Raw genomic sequence first — 27,993 nt, forward strand, 5'->3', positions numbered from 1 at the left:
GGCTGCTGCTGTTCTTTCATGCGGTGAGGCCACGTGTGACTTATCCGATTGGCCAGAGAGAGAAATGTCACAGTAGAGTAGAAATCGGGCTGTGGAGAGATTGGACTCCAGGGTTTGATGAACCTCCCAGGCGCCAGGGCAAAAGAAAACTAATGACGAGCCACCATATGGAGGGTTGGTACAAGCAGACCCTGATGGGGATGCCCGTCCCTGCAGAGGACAGAGTATATATACACTGCTCCGGGCTCCAGGCAGCACACTTAATGACATGGTTACAGCTCACCCGACCAAGGGCCCATGAAAAGGTATACATGCTAAAGCAGTAAAATAACCTATTAGGCCATTTTAAAAAATGCATCCAACAGATACCTTGTGAAAGCTAACATAAAGTTAATGTGTTTCAGATTATACTCACTAGACTCTAGCATTGACCATACTGTGGCACATAAGTATCCAGCATGTATCACAAAAAATATCACATAGCCACATTCACACACCCACAAGCTCTAACACACTGAAAGCTTTAATTACAGTAAGGGGAGCCGCTAAAAGCTGCACAAGCTATCCAAACCTTAAGTATACACTAACCCTGCCCTTTACACTAAATATATATCATATTAACTTGGAATTAAAGTAAACAGAAGGTCTACTTTTAGAAAACTGAATTGTAATAGTTTCCATATGGAGACTGTCCGTTGATCATTCAGCCTTAGTCCTATCTTATTCGAGTAAAGAAAAAATAAAAACTATTTCTTACATTTCTTTTCTTTTTATTATACTGATGTGGGCAAAACCTCCTCATAAGAGATAACCTTCACCTTACTTTTATAATGGCCTTGTACAGAAACACAAAAGAAACAATATAATGTGCAATATGAACAGTTTTAAGGTTAACTGACCCAAACAAAAAGCTACATGGATTTCTATTTTTGGTTTGCAGGGATCTCAGCTGGCTCAAATGTCTCTATTGCTTGAGCAGAGTGCCCATATGTCTTGTAATTGCAAGAACCTTTTAAAATGTTTTAAAGCGTTACTTTTTAGAAAGAGAGACTCCAAACATAGTGTACTGATGAGATCACTGCAATTCGTTGAACTACAGCAGCAATCTTTCATGTGTTATTGATCAGCTTTGAGGATTAAGTAAATGACTCACATGGATTTGTAGTGTAGTAACTGAACTATGCTGACCACTTTAGTGCTCAGAGAATGAGCAAGCTCCTCTCACATCTTCTCTCACCTGTGTGATAAATTACAGTTTGGCCAAATGGTGAAAGGAGCATGCTATTGTTGTGACTTTCACTGAAAATAACACATTAACTAGAACATCTTTGTGCATTTTGGCTGAACAAAGTATGAGGTAAAATTAATGAACCCGACCATTGATGACCCTGTGTGACCTCACTCATCGCTACTGACCTTTGACCCATCTGTCCCTTTAAACAATTCCTTAATCACTCTCATGTTCTCACTGAGGTCAGACAAGTCTTTAAACAACACAAGATACCAAATACATTTGTCTCCTGTGTGACACACACAGAACCTAATTATGTTTGTCTTTTATGTAACCTACAGAATCAACCTAATGGGGGCAGCTGCACTGTCTGCCCCAGGCCGCTGTTATTCCTATTGTAATGTACTGGTCAGGCAGCCGGTCACATTTGCATTCCTATAGATGCTCATATCAAAGCGCCCCTGCATGACCTCACCGCTGCCAGTAGCTGTGTATGGTTCTTCTCCGTCAGCACCATTAGTAGAATAAAAAAAAAGGACAGGCCATGTGACCCAGTGACTGATTAGAGGTCAGTGAGATAAGGTCAGACTAAGTTCAAGGATCTCAAGAGATGAAAAATGGATGCATATTAGTGCCCGCAAAATATAGCCAGTCATCAGGGACTCTGATAGGCAACCTGTCCACCAGTGGGATGCTCTGCTCAGGAGAGACCCCCTGGCATTCATTACAGGGAATTTTTAGCCAGTACGCTAGAATTTATGTGGAAAAACACTATGAACAAAAGGTCAGATGTTTAACTAATGGCTTAATTGCCCTAAGAGTCAGACAAAGGCTCACAGCATAAGGTGAAGCCAAGTTGATACAAAGAGGAGCAATTTGAGTTGAACATGATTGAGGATGATGCGCTAGGATGCCTTAATATACTGTGCAAAATTAGAGAAATTACTTGGATTTGACACAAGCGTAATACAAATAAACTGTTATGTGTCAGTGTTAGGAAATTATCTAAGTGGAATTGCTGGACTAATAATTTAGATATAGTCAGAGAATGTCTCATAAAATATCTTATTGATGAATACTTAATGTTTTGTTCGGTGTAAAACAGAGTTTACACAGAATAAAAGCCCCTAATTATTTTAGGACAACCACACATTAAAAACAAAAATAAAAGAGGGGTGCTCGCTGATCCATTTCTTTCACATCTTTCACACATGATTTAATGGTCTCTAAATTCTGAACAGAGTGGTGCTGAGGTCAGAAGCCAAACCAAGACCCAGGGCCTCACACAGACTCTGCAATTTTGCCAGTGTGTAAAATTTGCATACAGTGTGTGTGCATGCGTGTTTGAATGTGTGTGATCCTGTTTATGAGGTATGAAAAAAAGAAAAGAAACTGCGATGGTTGATGCTTTGATGTGAAGTGCTTGCTCTTAACATTTATCCTTTGGCACAATGTACAGGATTCACTCACATACATCTTAATCTCTTTGGCTCTTTACATTTATCATTCAAATGCATTTCAGTGTTCTTACTACAAACATGCTTTTGAATATCTAGCCATTGTCACAGAGATACACGCAAATAATAGCTTTAGTTTCACTACAGAAACTTTACCCAGGGACTAGGAACCTTTTGAGGAATGAAGAGCAGTGAACAGGGTACAAAACAAGTTCTGGGGACATTATTAATAATTTAATCCAATTGTATTTTAGTCACAATTTTTAAGGAACTTTAGCCATAATCCAGTTTGTTTTTCGGTCATTGTGTATCAACACATCAACGGAAGAGTTATAGACAAACGCTTATGAAAGATGGACCGATTAAATTATATTCACGGTTATATTCAGGTCACAAAGTTAACTAGTAACTAAACTAATTAAATAAATGTAGTGGAGAGGAAGCATAATGTAGCAGAAAATGGAAATACTCAAGTACCTCAACATTAGTGAATTGTACCAAATATCAGTTTTCAGCCGCCTAGATTTCTAATCAGCTTTAACAGTATTGGTCCTGAAAAAGACATAATGGTCAACCTCTTTTAGAAACACAGAAAACTACAAGGAACCACCAGATCCTCAAACATATCTAAACATGAGACATTTGACCATCTTTTGACTATTAATGCACATTTTGCATTGAATAAAAATGAGGTGAAAACCAAGTCTTCAACAACAGACAGGAGGTTTTTGATTTTAAAGCCATCCTCAACACCCATTCATGATTAAATTTAACAACGACAGACTAACACTAACAAATCCGAATGTTTGCATTAGTGAGTGTACTTAGTGTCACTATGAATGGGACACTAGTTATGATTACTTGTGTTTGTAAACCAGTTCATATTATAACTAACACAAACAGGATATCAAACTGATTGATAGGCATGTGAGCAGAAAAAAAAAAAACATATAGCCATCACCTCCTATCCTCACAGTTGTCCCAAGAATGTCATGTGACTTTGCCGCTCTCCGTCACAAGCACAGTCTGTTCTCGCTGTAAAAGAGCAGCAGGGCGAAAACAGTGTGTCCAGTGAGGGACATGTCACTGTGAGTGATGTGCTCCTGTGTGGGGGTGTTGTCCTCCCCACTCTGTCTCTGACCAGCTCCCCCCCATCCTCCAGGCCAAGACCCTCTCCATCTCTTCACATTACTCGGTGACCTGAAACCACGGGGCCAAAAAACCTAACCAGCTCCTCCGTCTTCTTAATGAATCCAATTTTTTGCCTGAGAGCACAAGGCGTGCACATACATCCATCGCGACTCTAAATTATCTGACATTAATACAAATTAACAAGAGCCACCGCCATCAAGACTGTGCCACCCCACAACGGCAGACAATGACAATGCATCTATATCACTGTATGAAGACAGCATCTTATTCTATAGCCCGAAATACAGTCAATAATCTCATTTAAAACAGGCTAGAACCAAAACAAAAGCAGAGGGGCTGATTGGTGTCGGTGCCATTACACAGTATGAATTATACACAATATGTTATGAAAATATCCATATAATTGACTCTGCTCTGTGGCAGCCATTAATTCCTGTTCTCCATTAAGTGGTTTAAATGATCTTGTAAGAGGCCATACATCTCCTGATGCCCTTTATGAGATCAACACCACGTCCCCCTTAGAACTTAATCGACCCTCAGTCCCATTTGTCCACAAAGTCTGATGCAGGGGAATATTTATTTCATTCTTAAAGGTTCTGAGGGGTCCAACTTGTCCATTACCCCCAGTAGCTCTGCAGCAGTGTGCAGTGGGAGGCCAAAGCTCCTCTTCGATCCATTCTCCTCTCTCATTTATGTTAAGCCAGCTTTAAATGTCAGTACAGTATTTGCATGCCAATGTGGCTCTGTCTGCAGCTCATTATTTTCAGATGTTGACAGCCTAATCGCATGCAAGTTTAGCCCACTTTGCTAACCTAATGCTTACTACAACCAAGTCATACTGAGCAGCAAGCAAAGGTTTGTGTCTGCAGTGTTCGTCTGCAGCTGTCCAAGGGAGCACAGAAAACGTAGCAAGCTCACACAGTCAGCTGATCTGTAAAGACAGGAAACGTTCCATGTTGACCATCAAGCTGCACTGTCTTAACCAAGTCCACAAACAAACAGTGATGTGACAGGAAGATAAATACAGATTATATCACGTGCAGAGGCCTCTCATGCTCATAGACCTAACTTTGTACTCCCAAGATGTTTTGTGGATGAACACTCGGCAGGGCAAACTCCACCTCGGCAGGTCTGATACCACCCTTTTGATAGTCCGACCTTCAGGCGAGAGCTCAGTTCATCTCTGTGATGCCACTCATTCACTCAGACAGCAGCTCCTCCACACCTCAGCCGGGACGAACATATAGGCATTTGCTCAAGGGTAGCAATGTTTTGGTACTTCTCCAAGAGGTGCAGAATTCAACAGTGTCAGCACCTTTTAGCACTGTAAATACAACCTGTCACCATTCATCAGGGCACCAGAAGGAGAACGCAGACACTTCAAGGCCTCATTATTTCACTGTCCTCAAGCACCTCGACATGAGATCACTGCAGTGCAGCAAAGGGGGACCATCCCTGACCCAGTGTGGAACAGCCACTACAAAGGTTTATTAACATTTCATGTGGACTTGGTGTACTCACATAGTTTCAGTCATGGTTACCCAACTCTTGGAGACAGAGTTGGTGGAACTGACATCAGAGGGCTGAAACACGTGAACGCAGTTAGTGGGCTGTCTGCCGCTTTCAGAAGTGTGGAAAAGTGACAGCGGTGTCATCCTGTAACAATCCAAGTTATGCACACACTGGGTTGAGAGACTGCATTTCCAGAACCCACCTCCCACAGCACCATCCAAACACACACACACGCAGTCAAAACACAGAGAAAAAAAAGTTAAGAGGAAAAAGTTTGGGGGAGAAGCCACCATGGGGCAGGGCTTGGTGGTGGGATGTGGGATTAATTAAAAGCTGCTGTCACTGTGGTGTGCTGGTGACACGCAGCCACGCGATTACTGAGATCTCTGTGTGAGAGGAATCTGCTCCCACAACTCATTTCCTCCCCATTGAGGGGGGAGCAAAATGGGGCCGTCTGTTGTACAAAACACCAAGAAAGAGAGAATCATTTTTCATTTAGAGGAATTTGAGAATCCAAAAGGAAGGAGAGGGCAGGGTGATGGGAGAAGACGGGTGAGAGAAATGCTTTTGTTTTGGAATGAAATGTCTGCTGAATCTATTTCAATCGAGTGATACACTGGGCTGGTGGGAGGGAGAGGTCAAAGATCTAAGCCACTGTAATCCTAAGCTTGCTGCTGCTTAAAACCTGCTCAAGTTAACAGGGTGGTGTGTGTCTGTAGTTACGATGACACACGCAGCTTAAACCAAACATCTGGCAATGCTACCGTATCTAACTTTCCACTTATTTCTTGGGATGCTTAGTAATCCCTTTGTTGAGAACTATCTATTTAAAACAATGATCAAATCGCAAAAATAGAAATACATAACTGATAATTTAGAGCTGCAGTGACTAGTCAACAGTTTGAAAATGGATAGTCAATTTCTCTCTTTCCTATCTTCAAAACAAGCAATGTGAGGACATCACCTTTTTTTAAGTTTTAATCAATTAATTAAAACATATATAACAGACTAATCAGTAATGGCAACAATCACTAGTTTTAGCCCGACGTCTACCAGAGCATAAACTACATGTTGTGCTATTTTATATCAATATCAACAACAATTCTGATCAACACATCCACTTCAGTAAGTGGCAGTAATGCCCCTTAACGCTGTTTTCCAACCACCATTAAACAACAAAAGCAAAATAAGAAAAGGCTCAATTAAACAAGCTGAGGGAGAAGACACTGTGGTTGACTTTGCGCAGCGGTGAATTCAAATGAGAGCCAAGCTAGAGGACAGGCCACTTCCTTGAAAATCAGTTGTGTGGAGCGAGCAGGGGATCGGATAGGCACGATGCGTCAGCCTTGTTTGACATTTGTATGTGAGTAGAGAAAGATGCGTCAATCACTGGAGTTCAACAACTTACAACAACATGTCCGTGCTGTTTTTGAAGCAGTCTCTCAAAGACATCACTGAAGATATTGGCATTTACTTAGACGACTGTTGGAAACAAATTAAACACCATTCTTATGCATTTCAGATTCTTTTGTTTTTTCCATAGTACCAAACCATTACCCCAAAACTGAATTACCTACTGAACCGTGACCTTGTGTAACCTTAAAGCACTAATAATATTTTTATAATATGTGAATATGACAATATTTTTAATTTCACAAGTTGCATCAGACTTCAGTGTTAATTCCACTCTCAGTGTCTGTACACTGGAAGCCAGTCCTGGACCAGTGATGTGGAACCTTGAAGCCTCCAAAGTATCTGTGATGTCTCAAATCACAATTATAGGCCCGCCTCTTATAATATCATTTTAAGGAAGAGCTGAATTAAGATCTAATGGATGCCTCGATTGTTATGACTGATAAGGATCGTTTCTCATGTAATGTGTTTAATAAGCTGCTACCAAGCGAGCTGTCAAAAGTGGTTCATGGAGGTGTAGCATGAGGGTGTCGAGCATTACAAGGAGGAAAGGCAATTATATCACAATATTTGTGGGGCAAACTTTCAAGCAGCATATGATTCTAATGCAATAACAATTTACAATCTGTGAGACCGTTTTTACACTCTTTACAGACAGGCAGAGCAACCAGCTGACATCTTTATATATCAGCCATATGCAGCACTCCACTCTGTACTTTTTTGTGGGTTGTAAGTGAGGATTCAGTGAATGTATTAATAGCAAGGTTGAAAAGTAAACCAGTAATGTCTCGGGAAATGTAAAAGACATCCCACATGTTCTTAGTGTTGTAAGGGTGAGACATACAGCAAGCAGGTTGGAGTGCTAAAGGTTACACCCCAGTCACAGATGTCATTAATAACAAGTCTTATTAAAGGTGATAGGTATGGTGAAAACAGGATACTGAAGATGAGGAAGACGGCAATGGGGCTTATTAATTCACACTTCACTACCTTCCTGTAAAAGCAGACAGATCTGAATACACTGTCAAAGTTTGGATAATTGACACTATGCACATATATGTGATCTCGGTTTGGCAGTTGTTTTATCTGGGAGAAATAATCACAGTTAATAAATAAGCAGCGCTTTTTTCCCTCACCAGCCACAGACCAACAGTTGCACGAACCTCACAAATTAAAGCTCTTCAGGAGTGAGATGAAAATTTAATATAATCGGAGGCTTTAAGGCTACTAATTATTCATCTTCTTTAATATGCAGACATTTCATTTAAACAAAAACTTAGGCAGACGAGAGAAAGTTTCCAGTTTCAGAAAACACTGCTGGGAATGCTGGCAGGCCCATTCTTCATTTTCTAATTATGGTGGATTATTATTAGCTAGAGACACAACTGACGAAGAAGACATACATTGGAGGTAGTGCGCTAATGAAATCAGGAGACGGCGGGAAATGCACACTGAGGAGATGTTAATATAAAGGGATTCAACTACATGTGTTGCTGAGGCCAACTGAAAGCTGAGAACATTGTAGGAAAATACAAAACATTTGAGGATTTTATTTATTTCCTTATTTATTTTACAAGCGACAATGCAGTGCTAGCGGCAGACACGCTTTGTATACATACATCTGTCTACACCATATTCACTGTGTTTCAGCCCAGCAGCATACGGCCAAACGTTCACAGACTGGTGCTAATGTGACAAGTGTGATGGCTTTTGTGTAGTCACCAGAACTTGTCAATGGCACCACGAGCTTGGTCATTAATCACTCGGTCTCCTGGTTGTGTGCATACATGACACGAGGGCAGGGTCGCGATGGAAGGGGGGGTTGAGCCCTGTATCATCGACTCTTGCCCCAGGAGCCCCAATGGATTTGAATGAAGAGGTCTCACACATTCATAGTTACCAGGTCACTAACCAAATTATGTTGATAGCCAGGGATAGCACACAGGACAAGAGAATTCATTTAGTATCCCTCACCTCTATTGTCTCTCTGCCAGGGCATAACTGGGGTCTGGGATAAATAAGTAACCCCCCTTTTCTTCTAAATTTATTTGAATCCCTTCAAATGAATAGCACGCCTTGTGAGAGAGTCATGAATTAAATACAACAATGAAAGGAGGTTATTTTGAACTTCTGATGACATAGTTGTCACTGGAGGAAGAAACTATGCAAATGCAAATCATCAGCATGAGCCAGATGGTCATAGTTTTTGGCAAATCCACTTAGTCAGGCATAAGTAATGTCTCACATTACAAATATGGCCAATTCGTTATTAGTCAACACATTTAAAAAACAGGGGATGCTGAGGTGAGATCTGTCCATCCATCACTGGAGGTGATCATTTGGTTATCTGTCCCCCGGGGTGAATGAACACAACAACCTGGCACTATGTCAGACAGGACTGTGTGTGTGTGGGGGGGGGGGTCACTTACACATGTGCATGTCATTCATGCATATACCACAACCCCAGAGGGATCCAGTGCCTTTGCTGTGTAGCATTTTAATTAATCCTGTGATGACAGAGTGGATCTGGCAGGTTATGTATGTCTTAGGGCTGGGGTGAGAGGGGAGCGAGGAGAAAGAACATGACAGTGGGGTTAATGCCAAACCCACCAAAAGGCATAACACAGTGAGCAGCAGGTCCACTCTTGGACAGGTGCTCGTTGTGGGGTCACTCGCCAACTCCCTCACCACACAAAGCCACCGTCTGTCACCACAAATCCGACCCGCATGGCCAGAAACAGAAAAACACATGGCCTCAGTTGACTCTGGTAAATGTTATGAATATTTAATGAATACAATAAATCAAAACATTTACTTATATTTGAGCCACTATTACAGGCTGAAAAAGTACCGATTGGCGGTTTGCTTAGATTGCTTGCTCATTCACTCCTGGTCTTGTCCGGAGGTGCAGTTAATTTGAGCAGCTTTAATGCGTATTTGACCGAGCGTAGAAGATGTATTATCGCCACTGGTTTCTTTGCTTTGTGGAATTTGTCATTTCAATGACCATTTGAGCTCACATTTCACACCAAGTGTGATTTGAATATAAAGTTGGTCATACATTTACACCATCTAAAGAAATCCTTGAGAAATGCAAATCTTCATTGAGGGTGATTAATTGAAACCTTTAATGTGGCGACCATTGTTTCATGCCCGCGAGTGGGCCAGGGTGGGTGACTGCACACGTCAGTGCTGAAACTCATTGTGGGCCGGCTTGTCCATGCTTAATCACGTTCAGCCAGAATACTAAAACACTGTGAAGGTGAACAGTGTGACCATGTCCTGATGAGAAAATTGTTTTCCAGAGTCAAAATAAGATTTGCTTTAATCGATAAGTGCAGTAAATGCAGAAGAATTTGTCTTGGTGACACATTTATCGGTGTGAAGAAATGAGATCGTTTGCGGTACATACAGACACCCAGTGTAAGGTCAACAGAACCTCACCTGCAGGCGGATAAAGACATGCATCGGGACCTATGGATAATTATATAAAATATATAAACTTACTTTTGCGTGTATAAACACAATTCTAATGTCTTACTTAGTCCATTATTAGCATGATTACAACTGCATGTATGCATACTATTTTTGTACTACTATACTACTTAACTTTTTATCACATTTGGTACTTTTAAAGTATACTCACAGTATATATACACACTGTAAAATATATTCCCTTCCAACCATCTAAGGCTGCAGTCCATCTGTCTTTCAGGCTTAGATTGAAATATACACGGGTCATGTGCAATAAGACCAGTGATTATGATGGAAAAATACATCAATATGACAGGGCATAAGGCAACATTGCTTGAGACTGCCAATCAGCAGAACAAATGGCTGAAGTATCGACTGGATACTCAACTAAGACAATAGGCCTCATTGGATGCCTGTCATTTAAGAGACAGCAATTAGCAGGTTTTACAGCAGATCGTATAGGCTGCTGAAAAGGAGCAAGGTTCCTCACTTAGCTGTTGCAAAATGAGAGCGACATAGAGAAGTTTCTGTGGTAAAAGCATCTTTTGTTCAGAGGCTCAAGTGCTTGAATTTACAATACAGTCAGAGTACTTCTTTCATACTGCCAGCACACGATGCCAGGGTATTATAAGCTACGGGGGAATAGAGAAAGGGAGCGATGAAGCAAAAGATATGCATAGATAAGACAAGAAGAAAATGTCAAAAAGGGAAACAGAGACAGAGTGACAGACCTTCAACTTCACATGAAGAAAGAGCAAAACCAAAGACGATACGCTCACTTGTGCATAAGTGACAAGGCCATGGGGCTAAAAGACACATGTAAAGAATTCAAACATTTTGTCAGAGTTGCATTTATTAGGAGATTACTGGTTGACATTACTAACAACTATGAAAATGTCCACTTATGTTGTTAATGACAACCTACTACCTAGCAAGTAGCTAACTACTCATCTGAGAATGACGTGACGCAATCAGCTCAGTCATTAAGACTCCCAACTTTGTCAGTCACCATTCAAACGTAGCCCTTTGTCAATCTTTCTAAATCAACATGAACATACGCAGGCATTCCCATCATCATACCAAGAAAGAAAGGTAAATAACAACAACCGAGAAGAACAAGAAATTGAGACAATTTAGTTTCACAGCCCTGCACAGCCTCCCCTCCCGACTCTACCTGTCAAGCAGAGACAAAATGCACAACCCACCAAGGGATGTTGTGCGTGTGAGCATTTTGTGTTAGCGTATTTGTGTGAAAACACACAAGTGAGCGCAACCTCAGCTAGGGTGAGAGGATGACAAAATATGTTAACAGACGAGAACAGGCATGGAAGCTGCCAAACACAGACGGGGAAAATACAATATGGATACTATCACAAACATAGGCCCCAGTGAAAACAAAACTAAGGCTGCATTACAGCATTAATATAAACTTGTGAAAGCACACATGGTGATGCAGCCAAGAAGCAAACAAAGTGTGATACATCAAATCAAGGAATACCAGAAACAAGAACACATGTCCCTGGTGATGGTCATTCTGCTTGCTGCCTCCAGGCATACACACTTCAAAATGCTAGGCCGGCAAGACATTAGACTTCAGGGATTTATCAGTCCGCTAGGAGTTCTTCGAAATGGCAAATTCCTAGATTCCTCCTTTATCCCTCTATTATTCCTCTATGTTCTGACCTATTCAAGAAGCTGCTGAGATCAACTTTTACAATGAATAGAACTCTAAGCTAAGAAAAACGGTTGACCTTGTTTCTATGGATGACATTGTGCTTCATGAATGAAATTACTCATTATACCCTCAGTGACTGATTCATAATTCATCATAATAATCCAGGTATAATGAAACATATAATTACTGCTGCCGTATTCACCATTCAGGTGATACGCCTGATTATCTAAAGAACCAACCGCACCTATTCAGACTCTTAATGTCTACTTAAAACTGGGGAAAGAATAAAAACTGTCCACCCACACAAATGATAAATTCAAAATACTGGAAGCTGCAATTCTCAGAAAGCTACAGTTTTTATGGAAATGTTCCTGTATTGGATCATTTTCGAGAAAACTGCTGGTGAAGTTAGTGGTCAAGAGTTGAAGAACTGGACCAGGACTGCTGGGTCACAAGTGTCCTTATTGCCAGTACCCTGCTGCATAAGCACACTTGCTCTGGTATTTAATGTGAATCAACATTTTTCATTTAACTGTTTGAGCCTGTTAATATCAGTGTAGTATTTCAAGACTGTGGTGTGAATGTAAATTTAAGAAAAGGCTGACATAATGTCAGTTGAACTTTGGTTTGATGCAAAGCCATCATGTAAATTCATCACATGAAGAATTCTTTTTAGATGTAATAGTAGATTTATTTCTCTCAAAAGAGAGGGTTAGAAATTCTTTAAATTTCTTAAGCCATTATTTATATTCTCATTATTAACTGTGTGTCTGTGTGATTTTGACAGCATTAAAGTGAAAGTGGGACTGTGTCAAAATGAAGGTGCTAATGCTCTGATTGTGTTAAGATAATGTACCTGATGAGGCTATTTCACAGTCTGGTTTCATTTTAGCCGACAAGCTTCATTAGTCTCAGCCTCCAAAATGGCACTCAGACTGCATGGCCAAATGGTTATCAAGCGCTTAGAGCCATGCCGGGACCTGTACCACGCACCATAAACCTTTGATATTAATTAACATCAGTTGTTCACAGATTTTATTAGGTGATGCCTTTTTAATTGACACTTGCTACGACCGATGAATTCAGAAGGTATACTTCACTGTAGGAGGGCAAAAAAGACAAATTAAAGTCAATTAGTTTGAGGCAGATTGAAGGAGGAGATGGCCATGCAGATGAGAGAGGAACGGCCCGGCCACAGCAGCTCAGGCTCAGACGGAAATCCAGACGATGGGGAGACCCAGTGTCTGCCAATGTGAGATAAGGGCAGCACAGACACTATGGCGCACTGCCCTGTACTGTTGCTTTGGAAAATGGAGTGGAGGGAAATGGCCGGGGTCAGGCCTGCAGCAGGATCAGTTTTAAGAAAGCTCTATTCTCGAGGAGGCCCTCTGATATGTGTAGAACAGGCAACTTTTGTTCTTTATTTACATTCTTGCAGGATTGGCTGGAATGAATTATGGACTGTTTTGAACTATTTTGGTTTGCAACGGGGTTGATGAGGAGGTGGGCCAAGATGCAAGTGAAACCCCAGAAGCCTTGAACCTCAGAAGCCAGAGTTTGTGAGTGTGTTCTCCTGAAAGAGAAGTCTCTGCCAACATGGAAAGCCAGGGTGAGAGTGTGCCTGGCCTCAGCAAGGGCATCAAGGCCAGCTGGAGAGAGAAGGAAGAAAGGATCCAGAGCAGAGCTTTACAGGTGTTCACACTAACACTGTGCCTTCTTTTATGCATGACAATTGAGGCTGTTGGAATAGAAAGCATGCAGTTTAAACAGTTATGGTTAATACCCCGACACGAAAGCTGTTCTGACAAACACAAAGAGGAGATTGAGCCAATCTCTTGAGATTAAATCTCTGGCATGAGAATCTTGTTCTTAAAGGGCTCTTTGATGGACTCAAAAACCCTTGAATCATCAAGGTCTGAAAGTATTGCTATCCCATCAGTGTAGCATATGATATCCGCAGCGGTAATGGCGAAGTCTGCAGTCAGTGACTATGCACATCAAACTCACAGAAAAGAAACTAAGCTCAGGGCTATAAGTTGCCAAACTAAAGATTTCAAAGCTCCTTTACATGGATAAAATCCAAAAGAGGCTTTGGCAGTAAGATGTGAGACAAGACAAAAATGTGTAAAATACCAGCAAAGGACTAATCTATCATCAGGGGGTTTATAAGAATGGCCAAGAATGTCTTGTACTGACATCTGTTAAACTGAAATATTTGGGCCTGCTGGCAAATGCACAGCGAAGAACAAGAGTGGTCCTTCTTCTATCAGGGGCATATTACAGAAACATCCTATTTATGCCCTAAGTTATCATCACAAATGTCTGAGACCTTTCTTTCATTGCATCTTATCAATTTGTATTTGGTTTAAACAGAATTCACCGCCTTTGTTTGTAGGCAATAAAATAATCTACATTGCAGCCACTCATGTCTACATTGCACAGCATTTTATTGCTTACATTTTTCAGTGAAATAAAAGATTATTTAAATGATGCAATGTGTTATAATTAAAGGAGCTCTATGAAAGAGTGGCTGACCTGTTGCATTCATGCTCCAAACAAATTGGGGACAGCATATCAACAGAAAGTTGCGACGTAAATTCTAAGAAAAAATGAAAGGTATAGTCCTTCATGTTCGAGACTGGACGGGCTGAGGCTAGCTGGTTCGGATCTGCAACACAACACGAAGACACCTTTGACATAACATCAGAACCATTTATTCATATCATGTCAATAATGACAGTTATTTTGAGTAATGTTTTAAAATTATAGCAACATGGTGTTACTTTCTAACCTTTGAAATAACAGCTTCAAATTCATTTTGATGGTACAGTGTCTTGTAACAGGGTGAATGGTGTCTTTGTCTCAACCACTCCTCCACCCCATCACTTGTTCCTGCACTATGTAACTTCAGTGAGAGGGCAGGATCACAGCGTTACATACATGTTTATTTCAAAGAACAAGTTTTTACTACACAATATTACTATGTTGGTTTTGTATTAGCGATGTTGCGCTCAAACCATGGGCGTACCAAAACGCACTTTCTGCAAAATGTTTGTTTAAATTCTTTACATATGTCTCCTAATGCACATAAAAAGGCCATAATAATACAGAGGGATGGTTATTAATGTGTTGTCAAATTAATATCACAATATTTTACATATATATTTTTTTCACAGTCTGCTGCCCATCAAATTAATATTGTCAAACATACAAAAGGACAAGTTCAACTAAAATCCTTCCTGTGAGACATAGCCTTAATCAATCACCATCCTAATGAAAACTGCACACCAGTGCCCTTATATTGTTTGAAATGAAGGATGAAAAATCCAATATTTTGTCTGTGTTCAGCTTCATCTCCAAAGTCAGGGACAATTAAAATCAATCGGCATGACTTCAGATGGTATGGTGGAGTCAAATGAGCAAGGTTTTGACAGTGAGCATTCATTAAAAAAAACAGTGACTGTAACAACTTCATAGGCAATGTGGATTAATACAGTGGAAGGGGAAAAGGTTTGACGTATGAACTGTGATAGGATTCTTTTATATTAATGGTAATTGCACCACCCGTCTTGCCTTCAGAGAAACCTTAAAAAATAAATCTTGGCAGTAAAATGGTCCCTGGTTTCCCTCTCTTAGTCACTGAATTAGTCTCTCCAGGTGACAGCAAAAAAAAAATCATCATCAGGACACTATTCATATGCAGCTCCGAATGTAAACATCCCCAGGGCCTCACCAACAGCCTTAATGATTTGGTTTTGTTTTCCTCTAGAAGCCTTTTACCCTCTACAATCTCATATTAGAGGCGTACAACTGGGGAGGAGCGATGTTACCACAGTTTGCCTCATACAGTGTTTTATTGTGACAGACACAGTGTTTTCATATCTACAAGGACCATTAGGTTATTCATTTATTCTCATAACAAACCCCTTTCATATTTCTGAAAATCCAGTTTCACCGGATAACATTTTTATATGCTATAATGAGGATTATAAACTCACAGAAATTAGTGAGCAACAATGTGTACGGTAGCGCGTCAAAAGCAGGGGACATCTGTTTGGATTTTTCTCATACACACACACACACACACACACACACACACACACACACACACACTCGCATGTAAAGGCACATTGCATTTTCTCAATCAGAAGTTCACGAACATAACAAGATTACACAGCTACTGTCATGCTGGTGGCTTGTGATGCTGTACAGCAGTGCTTTGAGCTACATACTAATATCATCATGCTCACATGGTCACAACAACGCTGATGTTTATCCACACACACGCACTAATTACTACTGTGAAGTCACCCAATGGTTTGTGGCCTACCGTTCTAGAGCTTCAAGTTTGGCATTATCATAGCCACCACCATCTGTTTTTTCACTGGAGCCAGAAGCGATCATATTAGGACAAGCATCTGACTGAGAACCAAGAAAACATGCCATGGAAGCAACTTGTCAACCACAAGGTAGCTATGCCCTAAAGCAAACCGCCTTTATCGTCAACAAATATATAATTCAATTATGAAATCTTATAATTAATATTAAGATGAAATTAATTGGACATGGGGTGTTTTGAACTATGGTGTTTTATGCAGAACAAAGGTAGAGCGCAGTGAGAGCAACGACACTCCTGGTCTGCTCCATGCAGTCATTAACCTTCTCCAGCAGGGTAGGCCGCGTGCCTTCTTTCATTCTATTCACACACTTCATTAACAAGCTCCCTTTCATAGACTAATTCCCGTTTCAAATTCGCTCTTTGTTAATTAGAAGCAGGTCTAACCTCACAAAGAGCTTCTATTGTGTTTACTTTTTAATAATATTGCCCCATGTAAATGAATTAGCTCAAAAACACACTGTCCAAGGCACGCTGTTCAAAAATGTATTGGCAAGTAATTGAGTGAGAATGCAAACGTATTTGTGCTTTTTCAGTCTAAAATGAAAGCTGGTGTCTTGCCTTGGAATTCTCTTCTGTTGGTGTTCCTAATTAACTCCTGTTTTCAGGGGGGATTTAAAATAGGCCAATGAAGAGACAGCTGAAGGGAGGGTTATAACGGCCTCCTCATCCAGTAAATTAACCTTGGCTGCATTTATGCACCCAAAATGTAACAGGTTTCTAATCAATTTTGGCTCTAGAACACAATTCACAAGCTTAGAAAAGACGATCAACATAGTTTGCGCCTTAACAAAGTAGCTGAAGACATAAAACCACAAGAGACTTGAGAAAAAGTCAGGATACATGTCCCCTGGTTCTGCCCCGGGAGTCAAATGACCCAGTGGTCAAACCACAGCTGGCGTACAGAGAAACTGGACACATAACAATGAGAACAGCAACAGTGGACACTGTGTCTCATCCTAAGGTGAATGAATCACACTACAGGCACTCGTCATCATTGTGGGGGTCCCTCCGCTACCCCTTTCACCTTTCTCTGCAGTGTCCATTTGAACCACTAACACACAAAATTAACAGTCATGCAAACAAACACAATCTCACATGCTGCATGTCACTCTACATGTATAGTGAGAGGTGTGACTGCAGCCTTATCTGTCAATTAAGTGCAGATTTAGGAGGACAGTGTCCTTGAAAACATGGGCGTTGACTTTGACAGAGCATACATTATACAGATTCACAACAGGGATTTCACTTACTCCCTCCTCTAATCACTACAGTGTAATTAAACAAGACAATTAATCTCCGATCCATACAGATATATCCCTATAGATGTTTAATTTTGTCTTTTTTGGAGGGAAGAGAAGCTCCTCATAGCTGATTCCTCCAAAATATAACTATGAAATGACACTCGACTGAGATCACATCAAAACACTGAGAATATCTGACCTATCCTGTCAAACACAGTGGTGGAAATTACCATATTAAACGCTGTCCTTCCATTCAACAGTCTAAATCAGTCAGACTCATTTTGATGAGAGGGGAAGGCAATATGAACCATTTCTACCACTGCTTAATTGGCAGTGTTTGACTAGTGCCGCTGACACCAGGGGAGAACAGTCAGTATCAGAGATACATGAGTAGGACTGTCAAGGATGTCCTGGTGAGTCTGTCCTGGACATGAGTCACTCATCTTTTTGTCTTGCATGCAAATGCCAACGAAATTAAAAAGAACAACAAGAAAATGCCACCAACCTGGCTGGTTTTAAGTGCAACTTAACACCTCAAATTGTCAGGCAGTGCAGGAAATCACTCTTAAGTGCTTTCCATTTATAACGCTGAAACTTGAAAACAGAAAACTTTGAAAAAACACTGTAGTACACTGCAATTAAAATAATTAAATAACACAATTCAAATGAGCGCAATAACATAATGCAATTAATTCAAAATGAAGACAAACAATCAATCAAGAACAGCTCCTGCTCAACGATAAGAGCTACAAGGATAAGTTGTTGAATTAATAAGTCAATCATTTTTAAGTCTTTTTTTTTTCAGGCAAAAGTGACAACTTAATGTGTGAAGTTTCAGAGTTTTCTTCTTCCTAAATTACAGGAAACTGGATAGCTTCTGGTTTTAGACTGTTAGTCGGACAAAGAGACATTTGAAGACACCATTGGGAAATCTGTGAAACTGGGTTGGACATCGTTCACCATTTTCTCATGTTTACTCAAATCAAGTAATCATTAATAAGAACTGACTCCATTTGTATCAGAGGAGGAACGTGGGCCGTCTTCAGGCAAACAGTTGGAGTTAGCGGTGACAAAGTCCGCACTGCAGGGGAAATTAACCACTGCTAAGAGAAGCAAAAAAACTGCAGACATGGTGGAATAATGTAGAAGCTGTAGCTCAAAATGCTCCAAATATGATATTTGCTGACAGACAAGACTGATATTGCCAGCTGTGAAAGAAACACTACAGACCCCTACTCAATATCGGCAGAGACTATGTCTGACAATAGCATTAGCATACATGAATATCAAAGGTGAGTTCTTGCTACTGGGTTTTTTTTTTTTAAGAACAATAAATAATCTGAACGCTGAGCATGAAAACTAAACCTATCAACAGCAAAAGAGCTTAAAAAAAGCATTCTGTTTACATAGTAACGTTTTTAAAGTGACTGCTTTACTTTCATAGGCAAGACGATTTCATCAGAGAAAATTAATTCAAAGTGTCTGTGTGTGTGTGTGTGTGTGCGCGTGTGTGTGTGTGTGTGTGTGTGTGTAAAAGAAACAGCGAGAGCGAGATTGAAGAGAGATACGTTTAAAGACTGAGTACAGTAAGTTGAGAAGCGTGCAGCCAGACAAACATTTCCCAATTACCTTCCATGCAGGGTTTTCATTAAGTACTTCCACATAAGAGTCTGACTGGCTGCTCTTTGTCTCCACAGCCGTCTGGAGCTAATCAAATTCACAGGCCGTCTCAGAAGCCATCTCAGCCTCCCATTATCATTAATCTGGATGGCCATCTCATCGGCACCGTGGTTAACGAACAATGTTAGGGCTAGAAATTCAATTTTCTACAGTTAGCAATTGAATTGGTGATCAATTGTAGCATCTCAGAGATGAAGGATTGTCAAAGCGGGGTCCTCCATTGTTCCATTATCAGAACGCTCAGATGAGCTCCTGAATCCCATTAATAAAGCAGCAGTACAGCAGCTGTGCATCACTGACCAGCCAACACTGGAGCTGCTCCTCTCTGGTACTTCCACTGTGGGAGAAAGGATGAGACTGACAAACCAAAACTACTTTTACAAGATGATATGTAGCATATGGTGCTGCCTGGAGCATTTAGTCCCTGAGGGAGGATGCCTATACCACGAATATTAATTAAAAATATATAATATGGGCAAGAAGCTGTGTGAAAATATTTAAATCTCATGTTCCTTCATGGAAGTGAAGGAGGAAAAGGGATATGATAAATGTGTACTACGGTGGTGAGAGGTATTAGCAGAGCAGAGGAGCAACGTGACACAAAGCGTAATATGTAATTGCATTTTTTTCCTGGGGAGGAATAATGAAAGGCATTACTGTTAGGATTTATCATAATTACATTATTGTTACAGACCAACTAACAGCAATGCCCCATTACATGCTCTATAGATGAAAATTGTATACATTACTGATGTTATCATGCTATCACCACTGAAAAAGCCTCCACAACGTTTGTTCGTTTCTTTCATCTTATTCCTGTTTACACATGCGCAAACAACAAAGCGAGCACAGAGGATGCATACACGACATGAGAGACAATGAGATGAAAACGACAAGAAATGTCAGAGACAGGAGTGACAACAGTTGAAGGGCGCAGATATTTGACATTGTTTTGAATTTGCTATGAGCAGGAACACAGTAAAAAAAAAAAAAAAAAAAAAAAAACAGTAAAGAAATGAAGCACTTTTCCCAAGCAGCAATGGTTAATGTAATTCAATTTATTACAGTTAAAGAGAAGTCATACATTATACATGTAATGTTTTACTTTAATGACCTTGCCAGTGTTGTTTATCAAGAAATTATACAAAAGTATGAAAAAGCGCTGCATTTAAAAAGTGCAATGCTCCGAGTCGTGAGTCTGACAACATCCAGTAAGTGGGTCTGGTCTTGTGAGCAGAGGGAATAGAATAGATGTGGTGTGTTAAGGGAGCACCAACCCCTTTCTCAATGCTGCATAAGCTACACTGTCTGACTGCAGTGGGGTCTATTGAGACAGAGTGCCTGCCAGAAGAGCACAAGACTAATAGCATGCTGCCATTTCTGCTTATATTGTTACACCTGCCCCAAAGGGTAGCTATACCGCTATGAAATTACACCACAAGATGTGCTGCTGGAACATTTTGGCACAGTATGCAACACAAACTGATATTAGCAACAAGTAGTGCACGCGTGTGATGCACTATGGTGGTGAAAACCAACAAGAGGAACATTTTAACATCGCTCAATATATCAGTTATTTTAATGATTTTTTCCAGTTTTCCATGAACAAAAGCTATAAAAATAATTAAGAAAAAAGATTAAAAAAATAAATAAAAAATCACATTTTTCAATCACAGCAACTCTGAAGTTTGATGAAGTATATAGTAAAAAATGTATGTAACGCCTTTCCCTGGCCTATATTGAGATATGAGATTTTGGTCATATCTCTCCACATGAATCAGAGTCATGAGAACAACCAAAAAATACAAGACATTGTGAGTGTTGTCACCTGCGCATACAACGACACATGTTTGAGCCTGAAGACACCAACTCCTTGAGTTTTGAACTGTGCTGATTAACACTGAATAATACTGGCAACTGAATGCTGACAAAGATGTGAATCGGATAAACAAGATTTCATCATGACAGACATGCAACCAAAGAGAGAAGATGGACACAGAGCCATGAAATCCAACAACACAATGTTCCAAACACTGGTTTCCCTATACTACCCGCTGACCCCCCGCACCCGCACCCCTGCTTTCCATTCAACCCCTCAACTGTCCCCAAGAGGAGGGGGAGGGTAGATATGAAAGCACTTATTTGTTGGCCTTTGTGCAGCGAACTGCTCTGTCTGTGCGCGTGCTGGAGTTGCTCACCAGCTCACCCGCATACTTGCGCTTGTTAGAACTCGTATCTTAGTAACAGCACAAGGCAAGAAACATGTGCAGAGGGTCCTACTGTAGATAAAGTTGAGGACGACAGCTTCAAAGAAAGGAGCCTGCTGCCAATCTCGAATCAGAATTGCTGATAAAGTGCCAGTGAAAACATGGGATTTTCCCAAGTTTATGAATATGTTTGCGTGCCTTTAAACTTCAGGTTGGTACAAAACACAATGGTTATATAAAAAGGTGTACTTTCCTGCTTTATGTCTAAATGTGCGTGATACATGAAAGGAGAATTGTTGCACCACCTGGGTATCCGTTTGCGTCAGCGTTCCCTTCATTGTACACGCTGAGAGACCGTCTTGGTCAGTTCCACCCATTTCCCGGGCTTTTGTTTAGGTAGAGCTTGTCACAGAAGATATAAAAAGGTATTGATAAATAGGAAAAGCAGATGTGGCCGCCAAAAAATTGACATTACTTACTTTATTTTTAGGTCCAGACAACGACATACAACACAAAGGTTCTAGAGTAATACAGCATCTGCCATCACAATTAGAGAACAGGACAGGACATCCAATTCTGAACTCATAAACTCTGTTGTCGGCTGTCGTCACACATTTCACATTTCTTGTAAAGAAGCAAGGGAAAAAATACTAATGTTATTTCAGAAAAGTTTCATATTTTAATTCTGGTGACATGAAAATATGAAAATGTAATCTAATTTCATCTAAATTCACTGGAAGACAGGACTAATATCAAAGCCAAACCAGACTCGATTTCATGAAGAATCTGAATAGGTGTCATAGTTGAGGAGCTGGACACAGTGAAGAAGAGGGAAGCAGATGTCATTAGAGTAAGAAGGGGATGTGGGCAGAGCCAGCAACTACACAGGATAGTGGCGTCCCTTCTCTTACTCTGTTGGACATAGACTAAGACCCCCTTCGAGGACACTGTGAACTGATCCTGATTATCCCAGTGGGCCTAATCCTCAGAGGCCGGCACTGCCTGGCCAGTTTCCCCCCCAAAAAAGACTCACTTCAGTGGACAGAGAATCCCAGACACTGTGCCCCTAAACTGTGAAAACCCTCCTCACAATGGGGACTGAGGAGAAAAAGAGACCCCAAATCCTCCCTCTTCCCTCATCCCCCCACACTCCCCATCGTCACACTTGGGAAAGCAAAGGAGCGCAGCCTCATCCTAGGAATCCTGCTCAATATCCTGGGATTAGCTGCGGCCCCTCTCAGCGCCCCTTCTCTCCCTCCTGCTATGGCTAATTCAACCCCAACTCATCTGGCCGGACCCATTGTAGAAAGCCCCACCACACAAGAGAAACAATCAAATAAACTAAACTTTAATCTCTTATGAGCTCAAATCTCTGTCTCCCCTGCATGCACTCAAATCCCACTGGAGGAGAGAGCCTGGGAGTTTGTTAAACACGACAGGCCACATCCAGGTATACACTGAGATATCAGGAAACACACTGGGCCTGATGCAGCATAATTGTTCAGCAGAATCAATGATGAATCAACTGTGTCCTTCCAAGTTGCACTGCCATGCAATTTGAAATGAAACCAAATAAAATATCCTATAGCCAGTTCTATATCAAACAAGCATTTGTTTCACATATGAGACTCATGGTCAGAATTCAATACAGTCAAAATAGGATTTTTTTATATAGCCATGATCCATGTCCAATTAAAAGAAAAATAATACTATAATAATAATACTCATTCAGCTGCAGTTTGTGGAAAAGATGTCCTTTTAATGAAAAATTGCAACCGTGTCTGTTCTAGAGTGCTTTGAAGCATCAATGGAAGCCATGGGATGTGGGTCCAGCTGTAAAAATATGAGTGCGCCTAGGATTGCCACCCATGCAGCAACCATTGTGTGTTTGTGTGTCTGTGAGTTAGTCAAAGACTGATCCCGTTGCTACCATCCCATCTCTACATCCTGTCACTAACCCCCTCCTCTCTGCTTCTGCATACAGACATACATTCACTCTGTGAGGTCTGACATCAAGGACCGCAAACATCACACATGTGCTCATGTGGACTCTCGGAGCTTCCCATGGACACCCTGCGCTGTCGCAAGCACAATGTATGTATGTTTATCTCAAGGTTCTGCTTCACCTATGGAAAAAGTGCTCAGAGCTACTGTGACTCCAAAGAGATGAACAAAATTGATAGCTCCTTAGTGGAAATCACATTACCCTTTATGCTCTATCAAATTTTATTTTGCCTCAAAGGATGCCTCTTTGCCTCTTGGAAAGCCATCCTCCTTTTGAAATCATATTAGACGCACGCAGCAGAGGTGAGAGGAGCAAAACAACAATCAAGTGCAAATGCCTTTACAAGGCATTAGCAACAGAGAAGATGTCAGTCTAATGTTGGTCATGTTCTGCACATTAAAAATATATCAAAACAGACTTTACTGTAATGATCCACTTAGATTAAGTTGATTTGTTTAGGTTTGGCTGTCAGATCAGCTCTACAGTGTGTCACACTCCAGTTAAGGGAATCAGTGCAAGTCTGTGAGGCTGCTTCTGGTTGTGACCTGGCCTTCTTTTGTTCTATAAAGGACCTGTCGACTTCAGCCACTTTAAGGCAAACACAAAGCAGCTGTTAATTGGTGCTTTCCCAGGCAAGTGGCCAGCAAACATTCTCAGTCCACTGTGGCACCTGTAAAAACTGCATACTCATATTCGCTTACATCCTGTTTTGCTGTTTGCTTGCAAAGTCTCCTTCCTGTTATGGTGGTCATTCCAATGCAGCCATGGATTGGCTTCGGATCCAAAGAACATATTACAAGTTCACACGCAATCTGCTCCCCATAAGACAAATCTTTAGACGTGGGAAATGAAGGAGAAAAGGGAAAAGACAGCTTAGTGGAATGAAAGAAGCAGAGGTACAGGCCTCTCTGTGTGAAACTCAGAGAGAGAGTACTTTTGTACAGTGGCACGTATGCAAATCTGGCCATTGGGAATACGCTCTGGCTCTACTGCGCCCTATTCTGATGATGCAGTTCGAGGCAGTGGAGGAGGAAATTGAGTTTAGTCAGATAGAGAAGCTGAGTTAACATGTGGCCTGAAGGAAAAGAGGAAGGAGTCACCTGGGTCCCGTGGGCACAGTGGAAAAGTCCTCAAGAACCCTGGCTGAGGCATATAGCCCCTCGGAGACACGGATGTGAAGCTCGGTGGATCGGGCCATAATGACATTAAAATGAATAGTCCACTGGGTTTGAGGTGGTAGGAGAAATGTGGGATTTAAAGCTTGAAGTATTGAGACTCTGGGGGTCAAAGCATTTAAACCGAACAATTCTATTTTTCCATATCGCCAACACCGCCTCTCTGATCTGAGTCCAAAACTGACTTTTTCCACTTTCACCTTCCCTTGTGGATGGTTATCCTTGGAGGCCTTTATCGGCTCAACTTTCCTTTAATAGCCGTTAAAGGCAGACTGTCAGCTCCCTCCGACCTGAAACTGTGGACAGAGCAACCAGAGAAGAGAAGAAGTTGAGTGGGTGAAAATGTAGAGGAAAGAGGGCCATGGAGGTGGAGAGTGAGGTTGAGAAGAGATGCCGAGAACTTTGCTTCACTGTGAGGTTCTGAAGTCTTCCTATGAGTGTGAACATTTAACCGAGGACTAACACATAGTATGGTGCAGTATTCAGCTCTATTTTCACCTCAGCTTTGATGCATTCCTGCGTCACCTTGAGATCTGAAAGCAAGGCCTGATAGTTTGGAGAAAGGGCAGGTTCGGTAAAGATGAGCAGGATATGACAGCTTTATGGGACAAGTACAGAAAAATCTCCCCTCCTTTAAATAAGTTAATAAGTTGCCATGGGCCTTCAAGCTGAATGCTTCATCCACTTTATTCAGTTCCATTGTAATTTCAGTAACAGTAACAGAATTAAATTCGGCCAAGTTTGAATAACAGGAGCACTTTGCACTGAATAATCGATTAAACATTATGATATTTCCATTAAGGGCAGTTACAAAATTAAACTGTCACTGGATTAATGGCAAATATATTAGTCTGACCCTGACGTGAAACATTACCCCCTCGAGAACAACATGTAGCTGACAGCTTGTGGACATAATCAGTAATGAGGAGGCTGCTTTTGTTCTGATTGGAGTACGCCCCTTCTGAGCTGAGTAATCCTGCCTCGGTTGATATCATTCACTCGTGTCGCTCTCCCTCTGATGAATGAGTGGACACCAACTGTCACTGTCTGAACGTAAACTGTTTGCCAAGTAATTAGTCACACAATGCTAGCTCAGTTCAGTATATCATAGCGGGTGAAATCCTCCTTGTCCGCCGACACCTTCCAGTAGGCTTTAAGGTGTGTCTTGTTTTGTTAGGTTAACAATAACAGGTGTGAGGGGGGGAAACGCAGATGACAAGAGTCGGCTGCTTCAAGTAAATAACACCTTGTGGAGAGAAATGGTGAACATAAGGTGGAGAACACAATTAAAAGTCACCCTTTCCCTAAGTCTATGAATAACACTTTCGTTATGTTGTTTGACTTTCTTGAACGTTGGCTCTAAGACATTGTCCAAAATGGGACATCAGAATTAACTTATAATTTAATAATAATCCAAACATTCTTAAATTGAGTGAGGGAGTAGGAACTCTTATCTGGTATTTGTATACTGAGAGACAAGTTGTCTAAGTTGTTTTGTTTGGCATCCTGCATTTTATACATGATGGATGTAGTAGGGTCTTTGAAGCTCTTTTAGAAAGGATAACAAAGTTCTAACTGAAAACAAATACACAATCTTTACATAAATAAACAACTTTGGTATCACTAGACAAGGACATCAGGGACATTATCTGCCGTGACATTCGGCAAAAGGAAAAAGAATGTTTTCTACTGCGTTTCCTGTTCCCGTACACTCCTCGGGAGTTTCCCTGCTGAGAGGCATGTTCATCAGAGATTGTCTAACCATTAAAAACAGCTGAAAGGTGAAATAAGAGAAATACTTGCCCAGTGTTAAGGTTTTTGCTGGTTTAAAATTTTTAAAACCTTTTAAAATCTATTAATGTAGTTAAAGAACAATTTCACATTCACCTACAAAAAAATATTCATCGCTATGCAGCACAAAAGTAACCAGTCGTGCCAGCCAAGTAAAAACCAGAACAAATAAATAGTTAATCCTTTGTATGAACTTACTTATTTGTTGTGTGTTATGCTCGGATAAATTCTGACTGGACAGCATTAGATTCACGTTGGTTTCATTTGTTACAGGGTGACCTGTACACATTTTTCCCCAAATACACATGTATAAGTGAGACTGAGGTTAATGCAAATTTATAAAAGTAACATTAACATCATATCCCAGTAAATTTTAGAGGGCTTTTTTCAAGGCCCTGCAGCTGTATTTGCACAGAACTCTTCCTGCTTAAGGCTATGGATAGGAACTATAGCAAAAACTGTGACCTTAAGGTTATCCAAGAGTTATTTTTCTAAACACTTACAACTAATGGGAAGATATTGGCGCTAGTAGCCAAGCAACAACACATAGAAACCAGGGATATGCCGATCCCATCTGCAGGATCGGATCGGAACATGCCGATATGGGCATTTTTCACTGATTTTTTTAATTTTTTTTTTTTTATGTCAAAGCACAATTTGTTGCAGAACTCAGATGCGCACAAAACGTTACCCTTGCAAACCTGTGGATAAAATGTCTGCAGTGTGGAAATAACTTAAATTAGAAAGTGAAAGCAGTCCAACGAAATCATGTAACATCTGGAATACGACCGTTTTGCAAGGGGGTTACAAAAGCGCTGCATTTAATACTACACATTTGGTACGATGAAATATTACAGAAAAGGTATGCGCACTAGTTTTGTGGGTCTCATAGAACAAAGCATGTAAAACAGGCAATCGAGGAAATAGTGAATGCATGTGAAAAAGACAAACAGTGCATCAATGTACAATGTAAGGAATATGAAAAAAGCAGTGGATGATATGGAGGTACCAAGCATGTGCTGCGTCTCACACACACACTTCAGCTGGCTGTACTCGAGGGTCTGCTGTCACAGTGCAGCGTCACAGACTCGGCTGCTAACGCAAGGAAGGTGGTAGGCCAATGTTCCAATATGCAGAACAAGTAAGAGCCATATGAAAGTATATACTTTGTTTAAACAAAATTTAAAAAAACCTTGCACGGATGCAGGTACTTTCTTTCTTTCTTCTTTCTCAGTAAAACAAGCTGCAGAATTTTTTCCTCCTATATAACAATAATAATAATGCTGGGTCCAGCCAGACCTTTCTCAAGTGGCATGGTGCTTAAACAAAATCTCCTAATGTCAGCAGGGGAAGAAAACAGGATTATCATCAACCACATCCTACCAAACCCTTAATTTCCTCTCATCAGGCGATACATGTCATTAATTACCAAAAGAAACATTGAGGTAGAAAAAGACCCAGGCATCAGCGACTGATGAGGTAAACATGGAGCTGTTAGGTCTAGCTCTCAGTTAAGGAATCAAGTGAAAATAACTAAAGTACTCAAGAATCAAGGAGAGGATCCTGAGGTCACTTTAGGCT

At 40.8% G+C, this 27,993-nt stretch overlaps 1 protein-coding gene across 13 annotated transcripts in view; it reads right to left on the bottom strand.

Annotated features, from left to right (window-relative positions):
• Positions 1–27,993, bottom strand: part of macrod2 (mono-ADP ribosylhydrolase 2) — a 421,900-nt gene that overhangs the window by 347,952 nt on the left and 45,955 nt on the right. The gene's annotated exons all lie outside the window — the stretch shown is intronic.

The sequence above is a fragment of the Acanthopagrus latus genome, chromosome 15 (assembly GCF_904848185.1).
Source record: "Acanthopagrus latus isolate v.2019 chromosome 15, fAcaLat1.1, whole genome shotgun sequence".
NCBI classification, from domain to species: Eukaryota; Metazoa; Chordata; class Actinopteri; order Spariformes; family Sparidae; genus Acanthopagrus; species Acanthopagrus latus.